Source organism: Drosophila mojavensis, unplaced genomic scaffold (assembly GCF_018153725.1).
Source record: "Drosophila mojavensis isolate 15081-1352.22 unplaced genomic scaffold, ASM1815372v1 contig_55, whole genome shotgun sequence".
Taxonomy (NCBI): domain Eukaryota; kingdom Metazoa; phylum Arthropoda; class Insecta; order Diptera; family Drosophilidae; genus Drosophila; species Drosophila mojavensis.
In genome coordinates, this window is record NW_025318879.1 from 32501 (window position 1) to 47500 (window position 15000).

The 15000-nt window shown below is 31.8% G+C and overlaps 2 non-coding genes across 2 annotated transcripts; both read right to left on the reverse strand.

Annotated features, from left to right (window-relative positions):
• Positions 1–9993: 9993 nt before the first annotated feature.
• On the reverse strand, positions 9994–13962 carry LOC122757373. Its single transcript, XR_006357399.1, has one exon. It is a non-coding gene; the product is annotated as a large subunit ribosomal RNA (ribosomal RNA).
• A 436-nt stretch (positions 13963–14398) lies between these two features.
• On the reverse strand, positions 14399–14577 carry LOC6587093. The gene has a single exon (XR_047805.1). It is a non-coding gene; the product is annotated as a 5.8S ribosomal RNA (ribosomal RNA).
• Between the last annotated feature and the right edge of the window lie 423 nt (positions 14578–15000).

A 15000-nucleotide genomic window follows, 5' to 3' on the forward strand; every position in this document is an offset into this window, starting at 1 on the left:
GGCCTCGTCAATATTTTTATTTATATGGTGGAACCGAGGTTCTCCCTATATATTATACGTGGAACCACAGTCACATATTTTATATTTATATGCTGGAACCGAGGTTCTCTCTATATATTATTTATAAGTGGAACCTCAGTCACATATTTTATATTTATATAGGTGGAACCGAGGTTCTTTCTATATATTATAAGTGGAACCTCGGTCACATATTTTATATTTATATAGGTGGAACCGAGGTTCTCTCTATATATTATTATAAGTGGAACCTCAGTCACATATTTTATATTTAATTTATATAGGTGGAACCGAGGTTCTCTCTATATATTATTATAAGTGGAACCTCAGTCACATATTTTATATTTATATAGGTGGAACCGAAATTCTCTCTATATATTTAATATACAATCATTTAATTTCATTATTCTTTATTATATCATATTAATAACCTATGCTGGCAAGGCAACACTCCACATTCATATGAATTTTTCATTTTTAATTTTCTCTCATATGAACTTGCCTTGCGCAACACCACTCCCCTATATAGGTTTCTGGACACAATCTCTTTATATACGCCATTTTTTCCAAAGGGAACCACTCACCCATATATTGTCATGTATTACATATAATACAATCACTTAACTTCATTATTCTTTATTATATTATATTAATAACCTATGCTGGCAAGGCAACACTCCACATTCATATGAATTTTTCATTTTTAATTTTCTCTCATATGAACTTGCCTTGCGCAACACCACTCCCCTATATAGGTTTTTGGACACAACTTGTTTATATACGCCATTTTTCACATGGGGCACCACAGACCTTTGCATTTTCATGTATTATTTTAATGATACAATCACTTAATTTCATTATTCTTTATTTATAATTATATTACATTAATATTCTATGCCTTTCAGAACATCTTAGTTACATATTTTATATTTATATGCTGGAACCGAGGTTCTCTCTATATATTATAAGTGGAACCTCAGTCACATATTTTATATTTATATAGGTGGAACCGAGGTTCTCTCTATATATTATACGTGGAACCACAGTCACATATTTTATATTTATATGCTGGAACCGAGGTTCTCTCTATATATTATTTATAAGTGGAACCTCAGTCACATATTTTATATTTATATAGGTGGAACCGAGGTTCTCTCTATATATTATAAGTGGAACCTCGGTCACATATTTTATATTTATATAGGTGGAACCGAGGTTCTCTCTATATATTATTATAAGTGGAACCTCAGTCACATATTTTATATTTAATTTATATAGGTGGAACCGAGGTTCTCTCTATATATTATTATAAGTGGAACCTCAGTCACATATTTTATATTTATATAGGTGGAACCGAAATTCTCTCTATATATATAATATACAATCATTTAATTTCATTATTCTTTATTATATCATATTAATAACCTATGCTGGCAAGGCAACACTCCACATTCATATGAATTTTTCATTTTTAATTTTCTCTCATATGAACTTGCCTTGCGCAACACCACTCCCCTATATAGGTTTCTGGACACAATCTCTTTATATACGCCATTTTTTCCAAAGGGAACCACTCACCCATATATTGTCATGTATTACATATAATACAATCACTTAACTTCATTATTCTTTATTATATTATATTAATAACCTATGCTGGCAAGGCAACACTCCACATTCATATGAATTTTTCATTTTTAATTTTCTCTCATATGAACTTGCCTTGCGCAACACCACTCCCCTATATAGGTTTTTGGACACAACTTGTTTATATACGCCATTTTTCACATGGGGCACCACAGACCTTTGCATTTTCATGTATTATTTTAATGATACAATCACTTAATTTCATTATTCTTTATTTATAATTATATTACATTAATATTCTATGCCTTTCAGAACATCTTAGTTACATATTTTATATTTATATGCTGGAACCGAGGTTCTCTCTATATATTATAAGTGGAACCTCAGTCACATATTTTATATTTATATAGGTGGAACCGAGGTTCTCTCTATATATTATACGTGGAACCACAGTCACATATTTTATATTTATATGCTGGAACCGAGGTTCTCTCTATATATTATTTATAAGTGGAACCTCAGTCACATATTTTATATTTATATAGGTGGAACCGAGGTTCTCTCTATATATTATAAGTGGAACCTCGGTCACATATTTTATATTTATATAGGTGGAACCGAGGTTCTCTCTATATATTATTATAAGTGGAACCTCAGTCACATATTTTATATTTAATTTATATAGGTGGAACCGAGGTTCTCTCTATATATTATTATAAGTGGAACCTCAGTCACATATTTTATATTTATATAGGTGGAACCGAAATTCTCTCTATATATATAATATACAATCATTTAATTTCATTATTCTTTATTATATCATATTAATAACCTATGCTGGCAAGGCAACACTCCACATTCATATGAATTTTTCATTTTTAATTTTCTCTCATATGAACTTGCCTTGCGCAACACCACTCCCCTATATAGGTTTCTGGACACAATCTCTTTATATACGCCATTTTTTCCAAAGGGAACCACTCACCCATATATTGTCATGTATTACATATAATACAATCACTTAACTTCATTATTCTTTATTATATTATATTAATAACCTATGCTGGCAAGGCAACACTCCACATTCATATGAATTTTTCATTTTTAATTTTCTCTCATATGAACTTGCCTTGCGCAACACCACTCCCCTATATAGGTTTTTGGACACAACTTGTTTATATACGCCATTTTTCACATGGGGCACCACAGACCTTTGCATTTTCATGTATTATTTTAATGATACAATCACTTAATTTCATTATTCTTTATTTATAATTATATTACATTAATATTCTATGCCTTTCAGAACATCTTAGTTACATATTTTATATTTATATGCTGGAACCGAGGTTCTCTCTATATATTATAAGTGGAACCTCAGTCACATATTTTATATTTATATAGGTGGAACCGAGGTTCTCTCTATATATTATACGTGGAACCACAGTCACATATTTTATATTTATATGCTGGAACCGAGGTTCTCTCTATATATTATTTATAAGTGGAACCTCAGTCACATATTTTATATTTATATAGGTGGAACCGAGGTTCTCTCTATATATTATAAGTGGAACCTCGGTCACATATTTTATATTTATATAGGTGGAACCGAGGTTCTCTCTATATATTATTATAAGTGGAACCTCAGTCACATATTTTATATTTAATTTATATAGGTGGAACCGAGGTTCTCTCTATATATTATTATAAGTGGAACCTCAGTCACATATTTTATATTTATATAGGTGGAACCGAAATTCTCTCTATATATATAATATACAATCATTTAATTTCATTATTCTTTATTATATCATATTAATAACCTATGCTGGCAAGGCAACACTCCACATTCATATGAATTTTTCATTTTTAATTTTCTCTCATATGAACTTGCCTTGCGCAACACCACTCCCCTATATAGGTTTCTGGACACAATCTCTTTATATACGCCATTTTTTCCAAAGGGAACCACTCACCCATATATTGTCATGTATTACATATAATACAATCACTTAACTTCATTATTCTTTATTATATTATATTAATAACCTATGCTGGCAAGGCAACACTCCACATTCATATGAATTTTTCATTTTTAATTTTCTCTCATATGAACTTGCCTTGCGCAACACCACTCCCCTATATAGGTTTTTGGACACAACTTGTTTATATACGCCATTTTTCACATGGGGCACCACAGACCTTTGCATTTTCATGTATTATTTTAATGATACAATCACTTAATTTCATTATTCTTTATTTATAATTATATTACATTAATATTCTATGCCTTTCAGAACATCTTAGTTACATATTTTATATTTATATGCTGGAACCGAGGTTCTCTCTATATATTATAAGTGGAACCTCAGTCACATATTTTATATTTATATAGGTGGAACCGAGGTTCTCTCTATATATTATACGTGGAACCACAGTCACATATTTTATATTTATATGCTGGAACCGAGGTTCTCTCTATATATTATTTATAAGTGGAACCTCAGTCACATATTTTTATATTTATATAGGTGGAACCGAGGTTCTCTCTATATATTATAAGTGGAACCTCGGTCACATATTTTATATTTATATAGGTGGAACCGAGGTTCTCTCTATATATTATTATAAGTGGAACCTCAGTCACATATTTTATATTTAATTTATATAGGTGGAACCGAGGTTCTCTCTATATATTATTATAAGTGGAACCTCAGTCACATATTTTATATTTATATAGGTGGAACCGAAATTCTCTCTATATATATAATATACAATCATTTAATTTCATTATTCTTTATTATATCATATTAATAACCTATGCTGGCAAGGCAACACTCCACATTCATATGAATTTTTCATTTTTAATTTTCTCTCATATGAACTTGCCTTGCGCAACACCACTCCCCTATATAGGTTTCTGGACACAATCTCTTTATATACGCCATTTTTTCCAAAGGGAACCACTCACCCATATATTGTCATGTATTACATATAATACAATCACTTAACTTCATTATTCTTTATTATATTATATTAATAACCTATGCTGGCAAGGCAACACTCCACATTCATATGAATTTTTCATTTTTAATTTTTTCTCATATGAACTTGCCTTGCGCAACACCACTCCCCTATATAGGTTTTTGGACACAACTTGTTTATATACGCCATTTTTCACATGGGGCACCACAGACCTTTGCATTTTCATGTATTATTTTAATGATACAATCACTTAATTTCATTATTCTTTATTTATAATTATATTACATTAATATTCTATGCCTTTCAGAACATCTTAGTTACATATTTTATATTTATATGCTGGAACCGAGGTTCTCTCTATATATTATAAGTGGAACCTCAGTCACATATTTTATATTTATATAGGTGGAACCGAGGTTCTCTCTATATATTATACGTGGAACCACAGTCACATATTTTATATTTATATGCTGGAACCGAGGTTCTCTCTATATATTATTTATAAGTGGAACCTCAGTCACATATTTTATATTTATATAGGTGGAACCGAGGTTCTCTCTATATATTATAAGTGGAACCTCGGTCACATATTTTATATTTATATAGGTGGAACCGAGGTTCTCTCTATATATTATTATAAGTGGAACCTCAGTCACATATTTTATATTTAATTTATATAGGTGGAACCGAGGTTCTCTCTATATATTATTATAAGTGGAACCTCAGTCACATATTTTATATTTATATAGGTGGAACCGAAATTCTCTCTATATATATAATATACAATCATTTAATTTCATTATTCTTTATTATATCATATTAATAACCTATGCTGGCAAGGCAACACTCCACATTCATATGAATTTTTCATTTTTAATTTTCTCTCATATGAACTTGCCTTGCGCAACACCACTCCCCTATATAGGTTTCTGGACACAATTTTTTTTTATACCCCCATTTTTTCCAAAGGGAACCACTCACCCATATATTGTATTTATTACATATAATACAATCCTTAACTTCATTATTCTTTATTATATTATATTTTTTATATTTTTTTAACTTTTTACATTTTTCATTATTTTTTTTAACCTATGCTGGCAAGGCAACACTCCACATTCACATGAATTTTTCATTTTTAATTTTCTCTCATATGACTTGCCTTCCTCCCTATATAGGTTTCTGGACACAATCTCTTTATATACGCCATTTTTTCCAAAGGGAACCACTCACCCATATATTGTCATGTATTACATATAATACAATCACTTAACTTCATTATTCTTTATTATATTATATTAATAACCTATGCTGGCAAGGCAACACTCCACATTCATATGAATTTTTCATTTTTAATTTTCTCTCATATGAACTTGCCTTGCGCAACACCACTCCCCTATATAGGTTTTTGGACACAACTTGTTTATATACGCCATTTTTCACATGGGGCACCACAGACCTTTGCATTTTCATGTATTATTTTAATGATACAATCACTTAATTTCATTATTCTTTATTTATAATTATATTACATTAATATTCTATGCCTTTCAGAACATCTTAGTTACATATTTTATATTTATATGCTGGAACCGAGGTTCTCTCTATATATTATAAGTGGAACCTCAGTCACATATTTTATATTTATATAGGTGGAACCGAGGTTCTCTCTATATATTATACGTGGAACCACAGTCACATATTTTATATTTATATGCTGGAACCGAGGTTCTCTCTATATATTATTTATAAGTGGAACCTCAGTCACATATTTTATATTTATATAGGTGGAACCGAGGTTCTCTCTATATATTATAAGTGGAACCTCGGTCACATATTTTATATTTATATAGGTGGAACCGAGGTTCTCTCTATATATTATTATAAGTGGAACCTCAGTCACATATTTTATATTTAATTTATATAGGTGGAACCGAGGTTCTCTCTATATATTATTATAAGTGGAACCTCAGTCACATATTTTATATTTATATAGGTGGAACCGAAATTCTCTCTATATATATAATATACAATCATTTAATTTCATTATTCTTTATTATATCATATTAATAACCTATGCTGGCAAGGCAACACTCCACATTCATATGAATTTTTCATTTTTAATTTTTTTCTCTCATATGAACTTGCCTTTCGCAACACCACTCCCCTATATAGGTTTCTGGACACAATCTCTTTATATTTACGCCATTTTTTCCAAAGGGAACCACTCACCCATATATTGTCATGTATTACATATAATACAATCACTTAACTTCATTATTCTTTATTATATTATATTAATAACCTATGCTGGCAAGGCAACACTCCACATTCATATGAATTTTTCATTTTTAATTTTCTCTCATATGAACTTGCCTTGCGCAACACCACTCCCCTATATAGGTTTTTGGACACAACTTGTTTATATACGCCATTTTTCACATGGGGCACCACAGACCCTTTGCATTTTCATGTATTATTTTAATGATACAATCACTTAATTTCATTATTCTTTATTTATAATTATATTACATTAATATTCTATGCCTTTCAGAACATCTTAGTTACATATTTTATATTTATATGCTGGAACCGAGGTTCTCTCTATATATTATAAGTGGAACCTCAGTCACATATTTTATATTTATATAGGTGGAACCGAGGTTCTCTCTATATATTATACGTGGAACCACAGTCACATATTTTATATTTATATGCTGGAACCGAGGTTCTCTCTATATATTATTTATAAGTGGAACCTCAGTCACATATTTTATATTTATATAGGTGGAACCGAGGTTCTCTCTATATATTATAAGTGGAACCTCGGTCACATATTTTATATTTATATAGGTGGAACCGAGGTTCTCTCTATATATTATTATAAGTGGAACCTCAGTCACATATTTTATATTTAATTTATATAGGTGGAACCGAGGTTCTCTCTATATATTATTATAAGTGGAACCTCAGTCACATATTTTATATTTATATAGGTGGAACCGAAATTCTCTCTATATATATAATATACAATCATTTAATTTCATTATTCTTTATTATATCATATTAATAACCTATGCTGGCAAGGCAACACTCCACATTCATATGAATTTTTCATTTTTAATTTTCTCTCATATGAACTTGCCTTGCGCAACACCACTCCCCTATATAGGTTTCTGGACACAATCTCTTTATATACGCCATTTTTTCCAAAGGGAACCACTCACCCATATATTGTCATGTATTACATATAATACAATCACTTAACTTCATTATTCTTTATTATATTATATTAATAACCTATGCTGGCAAGGCAACACTCCACATTCATATGAATTTTTCATTTTTAATTTTCTCTCATATGAACTTGCCTTGCGCAACACCACTCCCCTATATAGGTTTTTGGACACAACTTGTTTATATACGCCATTTTTCACAAGGGGAACCACAGACCTTTGCATTTTCATGTATTATTTCAATAATGCAATCCATTTAACTTCATTATTCTTTATTATATTATTATAATAATCTATGCTGGCAAGCCAACACTCCACATTCATATGAATTTTTCATTTTTAAATTTCTCTCATATATGAACTTGCCTTGCGCAACACCACTTACCCTATATAGGTTTTTTGACACAACGACTTTATAAACGCCATTTTTCGCACTGGGCACCACCAATTTCTTTATTTCCTTTTTTATGTAGACTGGCTGACTATATTTATGTATTTATTTACTGCTATATTATATATTATTGTATGATATAGTAAATTTGTTGACGACGCCTACTACTGTGTGTAGATCTCAAATGTGAGTGTTAACATTGGATGTGAAGTGAAATACAAAAGTAGTTTGATTAATTTTGTGTAAAAATTTGTTGACGTCGCCTACACTGTGTGTAGATGTCAAATGTGAGTGTTAACATTGGATGTGAAGTGAAATACAAAAGTAGTTTGATTAATTTTGTGTAAATTTGTCGACGACGCCTACACTATATGTTGTGTAGATCTCAAATGTGAGTGTACATATATTATAATAAGTAAGTTTTCTTCATCAATATCGAGTTCTCATACTTAATGTTTTCTGACTTGTAGATTTCTTCTATCAATTCCAAGTGTTCTCTCTCTTTACATATTATATGTAAAATGGAACCTTGATTCCACATTGTATTTCTCATATCTTATATGATATGACTTCTCTCTTATAATAAGTTCTCTTCATCAATATCGAGTTCTCATACTTAATGTTTTCTGACTTGTAAATTTCTTCCATCAATTCCAATCTCTCTCTTTATATATTACATTTAAAATGGAACCTTGATTCCATATTGTATTATTTTTCATATCTTATATGATATGACTTCTCTCCATCAATGTCAAGTACTTATATTATAATAAGTTCTCTTCATCAATATCGAGTTCTCATACTTAATGTTTTCTGACTTGTAAATTTCTTCCATCAATTCCAATCTCTCTCTTTATATATTACATTTAAAATGGAACCTTGATTCCATATTGTATTTTTCATATCTTATATGATATGACTTCTCTCCTTCAATGTCAAGTACTTATATTATAATAAGTTCTCTTCATCAATATCGAGTTCTCATACTAAATGTTTTCTGACTTGTAAATTTCTTCCATCAATTCCAAATGTTCTCTCTCTTTACATATTATATGTAAAATGGAACCTTGATTCCAATATTGTATTATTTTTCATATCTTATATGATATGACTTCTCTCCATCAATGTCAAGTACTTATATTATAATAAGTTCTCTTCATCAATATCGAGTTCTCATACTTAATGTTTTCTGACTTGTAAATTTCTTCCATCAATTCCAAATGTTCTCTCTCTTTACATATTATATGTAAAATGGAACCTTGATTCCATATTGTATTATTTTTCATATCTTATATGATATGAGTTCTCTCCATCAATGTCAAGCACTTATATTATAATAAGTTCTCTTCATCAATATCGAGTTCTCATATTTAATGTTTTCTGACTTGTAAATTTCTTCCATCAATTCCAAATGTTCTCTCTCTTTACATATTATATGTAAAATGGAATCTTGATTCCATATTGTATTATTTTTCATATCTTATATGATATGAGTTCTCTCCATCAATGTCAAGTACTTATATTATAATAAGTTCTCTTCATCGATTTTGAGTTCTCATATATATATATATATATATATATATATCAATCAATTTCACGGTCTTATATATATATATAAATGAAGCCTTCCATTTCATTTATATTTTTTTATATCTTTATATCTTTGTATCTTTGTATATCATCTTTGTATCTTTCGTTCGTAAGCTCTGTTTTATTTGTTCTGCTTTATTCCGTATACACAATTATATGCATACATAATATTATGGATATTTTTCGAATCATATCAAGCAAAGGATAAGCTTCAGTGGATCGCAGTATGGCAGCTGCTCAACCACTTACAACACCTTGCCTGTTACAAAAGTCGTTTACAATTGATTCCAGGCTTTGTCATTGTATTAAATAATGTTTTAAAATATAACTAGCGCGGCATCAGGTGATCGAAGATCCTCCCAATTTACTATGTTATATATAACATTGGCATCACATCCATTGTCGTCTATAAAATGAATTATAAACTTTTAATGGTTTAGAAGCCATACAATGCAAATTGCCCCTTATTTATCATTGCAGTCCAGCACGGATACGACCTTAGAGGCGTTCAGGCATAATCCAACGGACGTAGCGTCATACCACTGTTCGCTCGAACAAGTATTGTGCCATTGGTCCGTACCTGCGGTTCCTCTCGTACTACGCAGGAATGCTGTCGCAACAACGTTTTGTCATTAGTAGGGTAAAACTAACCTGTCTCACGACGGTCTAAACCCAGCTCACGTTCCCTTGCATGGGTGAACAATCCAACGCTTGGTGAATTTTGCTTCACAATGATAGGAAGAGCCGACATCGAAGGATCAAAAAGCGACGTCGCTATGAACGCTTGGCCGCCACAAGCCAGTTATCCCTATGGTAACTTTTCTGACACCTCTTGTTAAAAACTCTTTAAACCAAAAGGATCGATAGGCCGAGCTTTTGCTGTCCCTGTGTGTACTGAACACCGAGATCAAGTCAGCATTTGCCCTTTTGCTCTATGTGTGGTTTCTGTCCGCACTGAGCTGGCCTTGGGACACCTCCGTTATTATTTGAGAGATGTACCGCCCCAGTCAAACTCCCTACCTGGCAATGTCCTTGAATTGGATCATACCTGAGTAATTGGAGTTATACCAAATTATTAAATCAAAAACACATTGCTGCATTTTCTCATTAAAGAATTTGTTTGCGATTATATAACAAACTCGTGATACTTTGATCAAGAAGCTTGCATCAAAACCCAATACCATAAGACATAATTAATATATCCGTATAATGGCTAGGAAATGATACACGTTCCACTTAATCAAGTAAGTAAGGAAACAATAAGAGTAGTGGTATTTCATTGGCGATATCAAACCGAAGCCTAATATCTCCCACTTATTCTACACCTCTTATGTCTCCTTACACTGCCAGATTAGAGTCAAGCTCAAAAGGGTCTTCTTTCCCCGCTAATTATTCCAAGCCCGTTCCCTTGGCTGTGGTTTCGCTAGATAGTAGATAGGGACAGTAGGAATCTCGTTAATCCATTCATGCGCGTCACTAATTAGATGACGAGGCATTTGGCTACCTTAAGAGAGTCATAGTTACTCCCGCCGTTGACCCGCGCTTACTTGAATTTCTTCACTTTGACATTCAGAGCACTGGGCAGAAATCACATTGTGTCAACACCCGCTAGGGCCATCACAATGCTTTGTTTTAATTAGACAGTCGGATTCCCCAAGTCCGTGCCAGTTCTGAATTGATTGTTAATTGATAATCGTTATAATTTAAAAGAACTAATCGGTTGCCCGGCTAGTATTCTTAAAAATTTTAGCAAGAAAGTTCCACAATTGGCTACGTAACTAAACTATCCGGGGAACAAGAAACTACCATAAAATGATAGATCTCTATTTACCCAGAACGAGCACATAAACCATGTTATTGTTTCCCAATCAAGCCCGACTATCTCAATCTTCAGAGCCAATCCTTATCCCGAAGTTACGGATCTAATTTGCCGACTTCCCTTACCTACATTATTCTATCGACTAGAGACTCTTCACCTTGGAGACCAGCTGCGGATATTGGTACGGCCTGTTGAGAAGTTTGCGTATCCCCACCATAAATTTTCAAGGTCCGAGGAGAAAATATCGACACAACAGTATATGTCATGCTCTTCTAGCCCATCTACCATATCTCTCTGCGAAAGACTTCCATGGTAGTACGGCTATAAAACAGAAAAGAAAACTCTTCCGATATCTCTCGACGGCTTCTTTATGGTCGTTCCTGTTGCCAGGATGAGCACGAGGCCCATATTTAATAACAAACGGATACTCAACAGGTTACGGAATTGGAACCGTATTCCCTTTCGTTCAAAATTATTCAAGTGTATAAAAATCGATAATTAGGCACATTTTTGTTTATTTATTTTGATTTTTCTTTACTTGAAAATTTTCGGCTTTCGCCTTGAACTTAGGACCGACTAACTCGTGATCAACCACTGTTCACACGAAACCCTTCTCCACTTCAGTCCTCCAAGGTCTCATTCGATTATTTGCTACTACCACCAAGATCTGTACCAATAGCGGCTCCATGCAGGCTTACGCCAAACACTTCTATGCACACTATTGTACCTTCCTACTCACTAAAGTTTCAAAATTTATATTACAAGTAATATAAATCATCTACTTTAGCGGTAATGTATAGGTATACAACTTAAGCGCCATCCATTTTAAGGGCTAGTTGCTTCGGCAGGTGAGTTGTTACACACTCCTTAGCGGATTTCGACTTCCATGATCACCGTCCTGCTGTTTTAAGCAACCAACGCCTTTCATGGTTTCTGTATGAGTTGTTAATTTGGGCACCGTAACATTACGTTTGGTTCATCCCACAGCGCCAGTTCTGCTTACCAAAAGTGGCCCACTGGGCACATTATATCATAACCTTAAACTTCATATCAAGAAAGTTAAGGTTCTTACCCATTTAAAGTTTGAGAATAGGTTAAGATCGTTTCGACCCTAAGGCCTCTAATCATTCGCTTTACCAGATAAGATTATTTTATATAATATTTAAATGCACCAGCTATCCTGAGGGAAACTTCGGAAGGAACCAGCTACTAGATGGTTCGATTGGTCTTTCGCCCCTATACTCAATTCTGACAATCGATTTGCACGTCAGAACTGTTTCGGTCTTCCATCAGGGTTTCCCCTGACTTCAACCTGATCAAGTATAGTTCACCATCTTTCGGGTCACAGCATATATGCTCAAGGTACGTTCTAGTTAGAGGTATAAATAATATAAATACCATTATACATAACTATATAGAACGCCCCGGGATTGTGTTAATCAACTATAAATAGTTAAAAAACTAATCCCATTAATAGTCAAGTTAATTACGCTATTAGGTTTATATCCCAATAACTTGCACATATGTTAGACTCCTTGGTCCGTGTTTCAAGACGGGTCCCGAAGGTATCCTGAATCTTACGCATTGTTAATCATACAAGTGCATATAATAAACACAAAAATCAATGATAATCATGCCATTATATAATTCCGAAAAATTAACGCACTGTATTTATATAAATCTATCAGCACTTTATCAAATTTACAGCTTTTATTTCATGTTAAAACGCAAGCATTTTAATTGAAATAAACTATATGCCATAATTTTATGATAAATTAATATGCTAATAGATTACAATGTCCTTATATGGAAAAAATGCACACTATTATTATAATATTGTTTAAATATTACAATTCTAATGATGAATTTTCCATAACGGATATTCAGGTTCATCGGGCTTAACCTCTAAGCAGTTTCACGTACTATTTAACTCTCTATTCAGAGTTCTTTTCAACTTTCCCTCACGGTACTTGTTTACTATCGGTCTCATGGTTATATTTAGTTTTAGATGGAGTTTACCACCCACTTAGTGCTGCACTATCAAGCAACACGACTCTTTGGAAACACCATCTAGTAATCATTAACGTTATACGGGCCTGGCACCCTCTATGGGTAAATGGCCTCATTTAAGAAGGACTTAAATCGTTAATTTCTCATACTAGAATATTGATGTTCCATACACTGCATCTCACATTTGCCATATAGACAAAGTGACTTAGTGCTGAACTGATTTCTTTTCGCTCGCCGCTACTAAGAAAATCCTTGTTAGTTTCTTTTCCTCCCCTAATTAATATGCTTAAATTCAGGGGGTAGTCCCATATGAGTTGAGGTTGTATAAAACAATGTTAATTTTGAACTTGTATATAAATATATATATATATATATATTTGTTCAAATTTTATGGATTGTACTATTTTTGTTTGTTTAATATTAAAAATTTTTCTTTTGAAGATTTCTATAATATGTTCAACAATTCTTTTTATCGCATCAATAATAAGAGGCAATTCTAGATGAAAAAAAAATAAAATTTTTTCTTTTATGCTAGACCTTCCTCAGTATTTTTTGATTTGAAAAAAGAAAATATATATATATCTTCAATTTTCTCATACAAAATATACTATGAGATAATAGTACCTTTTTCCATATATTATTTTAATATTATGAATATTATTATTTATATAAAAAATATAAATATATATATATCCAATAATATACCATATGCTTAAAAATTTGTGAAAATTTTTAAACAACTTAATTAGCATAGTCTTACAACCCTCAACCATATGTAGTCCAAGCAGCACTCTAAAATTAATTAAAGTACATAACAGCATGGACTGCGATATGCGTTCAAAATGTCGATGTTCATGTGTCCTGCAGTTCACACGATGACGCACAGTTTGCTGCGTTCTTCATCGACCCATGAGCCGAGTGATCCACCGCTTAGAGTGATATATTTGTTTTTGGTTTATTTCATTACGTCACATATATGTTTATTGAAAGAAATTAAAAATACACCATTTTACTGGCATATATCAATTCCTTCAATAAAAAAAATTTTTATACCTAAACAATGTTGCGAAATGTCTTAGTTTTACATAATCTTTAAAAATATGGCACTTGACAAAAAATGATATAATATTTACATAATTTTATATTTCTAAAGATATATGCAAAGCCTTAACCTGAAATCAGGTACAACATTATATATTTAGGTTGTTGCGTTTATATAACGTATGCCACATCTCAACAAAATGAAGTGATGAACAATACGTCTGTGCAACGCATGTATATTATGGTACATATACACGCTTTTATTTTATTTGATTTTTGTTTATTGACAATTTAAAAAAATTTCAATATTATTATTATTA